Genomic DNA, 7,434 nt, shown 5'->3' with positions numbered 1-7,434 from the left:
TCCTGGTATCCCTTTAGTACTTAAAAAATCAATTTTATATTTTTCCTTTCTCAGCTTGCTCCTTTTCATTAAAATGCTCTTCATAAGAGTGAATTTTAGAGCCGGGCGTGGTGGCACACACCTTTAATCCCAGCACTCAGGAAGCAGAGGCAGGCGGATTTCCAGGCCAACCTGGTCTACAAAGTGAGTTCCAGTACAGCCAGGGCTATACAGAGAAACCCTGTCTGGAAAAACCAAAAAAAAAAAAAAAAAAAAAGTGAACTTTAGTAAACACACAACAGAATTTATAGGAGGCTGCTTTGAGACTTCCTTTTTAAAAGCAATTAATCTAAATCTATTCACCTTAGCCTCAGGCAGACTCTTTCAACATGGGAAAAAAAGCAGCCATATTCTTCACCAAAATACCACAAAAACAATCTGTATGCCGAATACTGAAATTCCTCTCCATTGAAAACTCTTGGAGCCAGGCAGTGGTGGTTCACACCTTTAATCCCCGCACTTGAGAGGCAGAAGCAGGTTAATTTCTGAGTTCGAGACCAGCCTGGTTTACAAAGTGAGGGGAGGGGAGGGGAGGGGAGGGGAGGGGAGGGGAGGGGAGGGGAGGGGAGGGGAGGGGAGGGGAGGGGAGGGGAGGGGAGGGGAGGGGAGAATCCACATTTTTTCAAACAAAAGCATGGTAGGACCTATTACAGCAATACCCCAGTCCCTGGTATCAACTTCTACCATCTCACTCAGCTAATAACATATCATGAAATTTGCAGGAAAATGGATGGAACTAGAAAAAGCCATCCTGAATGAGATAACCCAGATCTAGAGATATAAACATGGTATGTTCTCACTGATAAGTGGCTATTAGCTGTTAAGTAAAAGATCCTAAATCATGGTACAATCTACAGACCCAAAGAAGCTAAGCAACAAGAGGTCTTAAGAGGAAAGAACACAAGGATCTCTTGGTGAAGGGGAAATGGAATTGTCTTTGGGAATAGACTGTGGACTGTGTAGTTGGAAATAGGAGGGTTCATATGGGAATGGGAGGGAGAAAAAAAAATTAGGAGAACTAACTAAACTAGGTATAATGGAAGCTCCATGGAATCTACAAGAGTAACCCTGGCAAACCTCATAGTAATGTTGGACACAGGGCCAAACTGGCCATCTTCTGTAACTAGACAAGGCCGAAAGTGGAGTAACTTGTACACCAACCCAGTCACAAAACCTTCAGCCTACAAGATTGTCCTCCCTGCAGAGTGTTTTGGGACCAGAGCCTAGTAGAATCATCATCAAAGAGGAGTGAGAGTCTTCTCCCAGCAACTGATGGGAGCACAAGTAGAATCCCACTGCCAAACATTAAGCGGAGCTTGGGAGTCAAGTGGAGGAGGGGGAAGATTGATAGAGGAAACAAGAGGGGTCAGGGATAAGAATATGGCCCACAGAATCAGCTCACTGGGATTCACTACTCACTTGTAGAGATCAGGGAGCCTGCAGAAGTCTGACCTAGGTCCTCTGTGTATATATTATGGATGACTAGCTTAGTGTCCTTTTGGGAATTCTAACAATGGGAGCAGAGGCTCTCTCTGACACTTTAATTTATTTCTGGGACCCTTTTCCTCCTACTAGATTGCCTTGTCCAGCCTTGATGTTATGTTATACTATGTTATGTGCTTGTTCTATTGTAGCTTGTTATGCCTTGCTTGGTTCATGTGCCCAGAGGCCTACTCTTCCCTGAGTGGTGGAGGAGGGGTTGTTGCTGGGAGCCTGCCCAATCACCAGGTCTTTCTGGAAGGCAGCACTGAAAGGAAGGGGGTTGGTAGGGGGAAAAGCATTGTAGATTTTCAGTTTTTGAAGGTAAAAGTTGTTTACTATTAATAATATTTTCTTTTTTTAAATAGCAATTATCATTTTTTAAAGATTTATTCATTTATTATATATAAGTACACTGTAGCTGTCTTCAGACACTCCAGAAGAGGGCGCCAGATCTCGTTACGGATGGTTGTGAGCCATCATGTGGTTGCTGGGATTTGAACTCTGGACCTTCAGAAGAGCAGTCGGGTGCTCTTACCGACTGAGCCATCTCACCAGCCCAATATTTACTTTTCTTGACTCTAAGTTATTCTGAGGCCAGAAGCCACAGGTTTCTAGCAATTAGCATCCAGTCAAACAGTTGTATAAAGTAAAGAAGTGATCCTTCATGTCTTTGTCTCCCCTACCCCTCTGTAAGTTAATTGTGCCCTTGGTGAGAGGCTAGTAGTTCATTAAGTCTCTGTCAGCTATAGAAAGAAGCACTCACTTTAAAAGGGAGTACCTTTCTTTCTTTCTCTCTTTCTTTCTTTCTTTCTTTCTTTCTTTCTTTCTTTCTTTCTTTCTTTCTTTCTTTCTTTCTTTCTTTCTTTCTTTCTTTCTTTCTCTATTTCTCTCTCTCTCTCTCTCTCTCTCTCTCTCTCTCTCTCTCTCTCTCTCTCTCTCTCTCTCTCTCTCTCTCCTTCCCTCCGTCCCTCCCTCCGTCCCTCCCTCCCTCCCTCCGTCCCTCCATCCCTCCCTCCCTCCCTCCCTCCCTACTTACTTTCTTTCTTTCTTTCTTTCTTTCTTTCTTTCTTTCTTTCTTTCTTTCTTTCTTTCTTTCTTTCTTTCTTTCTTTTTTTCTTTCTTTCGTTTTGAGACAGAGTTTCTCTGTGTAGCCCTGGCAGTCCTGGAACTCACTCTGTAGACCATGCTAGCCTCAAACTCAGAAATTAGCCTGCCTCTGCCTCCCAAGTGCTGGGATTAAAGGCATGAGCCACCATACCCGGTGAGTCTTTATTTCTAAGGGAAAGGAAAAGGGGAACTCTCCATTGTCATCCTTAATTCTTATATATTTTTAGGATTCACAATCACATGGTATTCCAAGTATCTTTTTTTTCAAAAGTTCACAAGTTTAAAACATAAATTGAAATCATAAATTGAATAAGAAGTTACAACAGAAATGTATACATGTGTTTCCATTAAGATTAATTGTTTAATTAAACATTTATTATCTGTCAATAGCTCCAAGGGTTCATTAAGAGTTTAAAATGATAATTCTTTTTTAAAAGATTTGTTTGTTTGTTATGTGTATGAGGTTTATTTATTGTTATATGTAAATGCACTGTAGCTGTCTTTAGACACACCAGAAGAGGGCATCAGATCCCATTATGGGTGGTTGTAAGCCACTATGAGGTTGCTGGGATTTGAACCCAGGACCTTTGGAAAAACAGTCAGTGCTCTTAACCACTGAGCCATCTCATCAGCCGTAAAATAATAATTCTTATGTCTTAAGTTGGAACAGTTTTGTCAAGAGGCAAATCATCTGCCTTATGCCCCATTATTTTGGGGTTTTGAATAGAAAATGTCTCAATATTTTATCTTCTGTACTTGCACCTCCAATAAATTGTCTATTCCTAGTTTATGACCTTAGTTATCAGATGGTTTTACAACTAGCCTAGAAGGGATGATTTCCCAGATCATAAATTCGTTTCAAGCCTGCTTTCTATCTTAGTGCAATTAGCTTGCTAGCTTGAAGGTTTAGAGAGCCCCTAATTGCAGTCTTTTTTATAGGGGCCTCAAAATTACTAGTATAAACTTTGGAATTCTATAGAATAATTTTTAGTAATTAAGAAATCATCTATTGTCTATATATCATTACTACAAGTGAGTATATCTTCATTGATCTGCAGAGAAACTGTCCAATAGGGTGGACTAATGACCAGGAATTATCCTATTTTAGTAATGACAGGAAAGGCATGTCAGCTACAAGAAGCAAGCCTGAGATGAAGTCTTGTTGGGCCTTGCCTCTTAGAGTTCACCCATCTCAGACCATGCAATATGGGCCATCTCCAGAAAGATCACGTGCATGTCTTTTAGCCTATTCTAGATGGCTCCTGACCATCTAGAATCTGAGGAAAAGGAGATGGAGAGCAGCTTGGAGGAGGGGAGGGAGGAGAAACTCTGACCAGGTTGTAATATATGAGAGAAGAATACAAAAGGTTTTTTGTTTGTTTGTTTGTTTGTTTAAGAATTAAATCTGGAGCTGGTGAGATGGCTCAGTGGTTAAGAGTGCTGACTGCTCTTCCCAGGGTCCTGAGTTCAAATCCCAGCAACCACATAGTGGTTCACAGCCATCCATAACAAAATCTGATGCCCTCTTCTGGAGTGTCTGAAGACAGCTACATAGTACTTACATATAATAAATAAAATAAAATAAAATAAAATAAAATAAAATAAAATAAAATAAAATAAAATAAAATAAAACAAGCCTTTGTAAGAATTAAATCTGCTGGGCAGTATGGCACACACCTTTAATCCCAGCACTTGGGAGGCAGAGACAGGCAGATTTCTGAGTTTGAGGCCAGCCTGGTCTACAAAGTGAGTTCCAGGACAGTCATGGCTATACAGAGAAACCTGTCTTGAAAAAAAAAAAAGAATTAAATCCAAGTTACATATATGGTATATTATAGTAAATTAAGGTTTGCTGTGTATATATTTTTAGTTCTCAATCAATTATTTTGTTGTGTTTAACAATTTGTTTAGATTTTATAGATATTTAATCATACCTAATAAACTTACAAATATTGAGATATAGAAAGTTTAACTAATAACTTTTACAAATCTTGAAATAAAGTTTATATTTTAACAAAAGCCTTAGAGAATTAAAGGAAACAAATAGTCTATTGTTTTTCTGTTCTACTACTTTGCTCTCTTTTTCATGTCACAAATCTGCAGGAGAAGCCATAGCCCAACTTGTCAAGGCCTGTATGAGAGAAACATAAAATGGCTTTAGAAGTCATGGAACTCAACTCACTGGTAAGCACAACCAAGATGGGTGTGCCTTCGATGAGCAGAGCTCAGAGGACTACATGGTCTTAGGAATTTATCCTGTTATAGCACATCATTCTGCTTGTTGTTCTCCTGGTCTCCACATCCTTTCTAACCTATGTGTTGTGTGAAGACATATAAGGGGCTTCTAGCCCTGGAGTGGACACTCACAATAATAGTGTTGTTCATTTTCAAGCATTGCTGCTGGAGCAGATTAATTATTCAATCACCACACTTCGAAAGAACTTAGAAATGTAGATTGTTAGCAGTGACCACCACACTTAGAAAAATTTTGAGAAGCACATTGTTATTCAAGTTAGGTTAAGATGTTTTTTGTCAGTGGCTCTGATGTAGAACATCTTAGGGAACTATTTGAAGCTCAAAGTGACACACTCTTAATAGTTTAGGTGGGGTTTGTTTTAAGGTCAAGAACAAGAACAATGGCAGACTGAATAACACTGGCTGACACTTAGTTGAAGCTGTCCTGTTGGTCAAGGTGATAATTAATTTCTTGTACCCATTTTTTCCCTCAACTTCCTGATGTAATTTAATAAAAACTTGTTAATGAATAGATGTATACCCTGAGGATTTAAGGTAGAAATAACTGATTTTTTAATAAAAATTTATATTTGCAATTATTAAAATATACAACAGAAAAAAGAAAGCCGCCTTTAACAAATGGTGCCGGTCTAACTTGCAGATGGTATGTAGAAAAATAAAGATAGATCCATATTTTAATGTAGCAGAAATTTCCCCCAATTAATTTAAATATTAATACAACAAGAAGCCTGAACTTGAACAGGGAAATGGAAGGTGGATCCAAGAATTTCAGAGACAGAGACAGGGACAGGAAGAGAGGAGGAGAAGGAGAAAGAGGAGGACGAGGACGAGGAGGATGAGGAGGAAAGATGGATGGCTTTGTATATTCACAGGCATCTATGAATATCATAAAAGGATAAAATAATTGGGATAACTTGTCTAATCTAGGTAGACAGCTTGTATCATTATCAACTGAAATTACTTATGAATTGAGAATTTATTGATATATAAAATTGATTGATAATTATAAAATTCTGGAGTTTTGATTTACTAGGTGTCTTAGTCAGGGTTTCTATTCCTGAACAAACATCATGACCAAGAAGCAAGCTGGGGAGGAAAGGGTTTATTTGGCTTACACATCCATACTGCTGCTCATCACTAAGGAAGTCAGGACTGGAACTCAAGCAGGTCAGAAAGCAGGAGCTGATGCAGAGGCCATAGAGGAATGTTCTTTACTGGCTTGCTCAGCCTGCTCTCTTATAGAACCAAGACTACCAGCCCAGAGATGGTCCCACCCACAAGGGGCCTTTCCCCCTTGATCACTAATTGAGAAAATGCCTTACAGTTGGATCTCATGGAGGCATTTCCTCAACTGAAGCTCCTTTCTCTGTGATTACTCCAGCTGTATCAAGTTGACACAAAACTAACCAGTACACTAGGTAAAAGGGATTTGTGACAGCAAGCCACAGGGGATGGATGACTGGGAAAGTACAAGCAGCTCTGAGGCAGGCAAACTGGAGGTGGGAAGACCACCAACAGGGGCTAGCCATGGAGATGGCAAGACTGCCGGGGCAGACAGTACTACTATAGTGGTGTGGGATGCCTTTTTAAATATTTTCCATTACATTTTTCACCTTGCACAAAGCTGAAGTCCAAGTGTATTAGGGACCTCAACATAAGACCAGATACACTGAATCTAATAGAAGATAAAGTGGGAAAGAGCCTCAAACTCATTGGCTTGGAGGACCTTTCCTAAACAGAACTCCAATGGCTCATGCTTTAAGATCAAGAATTAATAAATGGGCCAGGCAGTGGTGGTGCACGCCTTTAGTTCCAGCACTTGGGAGGCAGAGGCAGGTGAATTTCTGAGTTCAAGGTCAGCCTGGTCTACAGAGTGAGTTCCAGGATAGCCAGGATACACAGAGAAACCCTGTCTCTAAAAAAAAAGGGAGGGGGGAGGGGGTTAAGATCTTAAGATCATGAAACTGAAAAGCTTCTGGAAGGCAAAAGAGATTGTCAATAAGACAAATTGGATATCCTATAAATTGGGAAAAAATTTTCACTAATCCCACATCCAATAGAGGGCTAGTAGCCAATATAAACAAATAACTGAAGAAGTTAGACTCCAGAGAACCAAGCAACCCAATCAAAAAATGGGATATAGAGAACAGAGAATCACAGCAGAGGAATCAAGGAGCATGTAAAGAAATGTTCAAAGTTTGTAGTCATCAGGGAAATGCAAATCAAAATGACCCTGAGATTCCACCTTACACCAGTCAGAATGGCTAAAATAAAAACAAAACAAAAGCTGGGCGGTGGTGGCGCACGCCTTTAATCCCAGCACTTGGGAGGCAGAGGCAGGCGGATTTCTGAGTTCGAGGCCAGCCTGGTCTACAAAGTGAGTTCCAGGACAGCCAGGGCTATACAGAGAAACCCTGTCTCGAAAAACCAAAAAACAAAACAAAACAAAACAAAACAAAAACAAAAACAAAAACAAAAACAAAAACAAAACAAAACAAAACATCAACAAACTTAACAGTACGTGCTGGTGAGCATGTGGAGAAAGAGAAA

This window comes from Mus caroli, unplaced genomic scaffold (assembly GCF_978045245.1).
Source record: "Mus caroli unplaced genomic scaffold, Mus_caroli_1 scaffold_34, whole genome shotgun sequence".
Taxonomy (NCBI): Eukaryota; Metazoa; Chordata; class Mammalia; order Rodentia; family Muridae; genus Mus; species Mus caroli.
The sequence above is the reverse complement of the archived record's forward strand: the minus strand, read 5'-3'. Positions refer to the sequence as shown.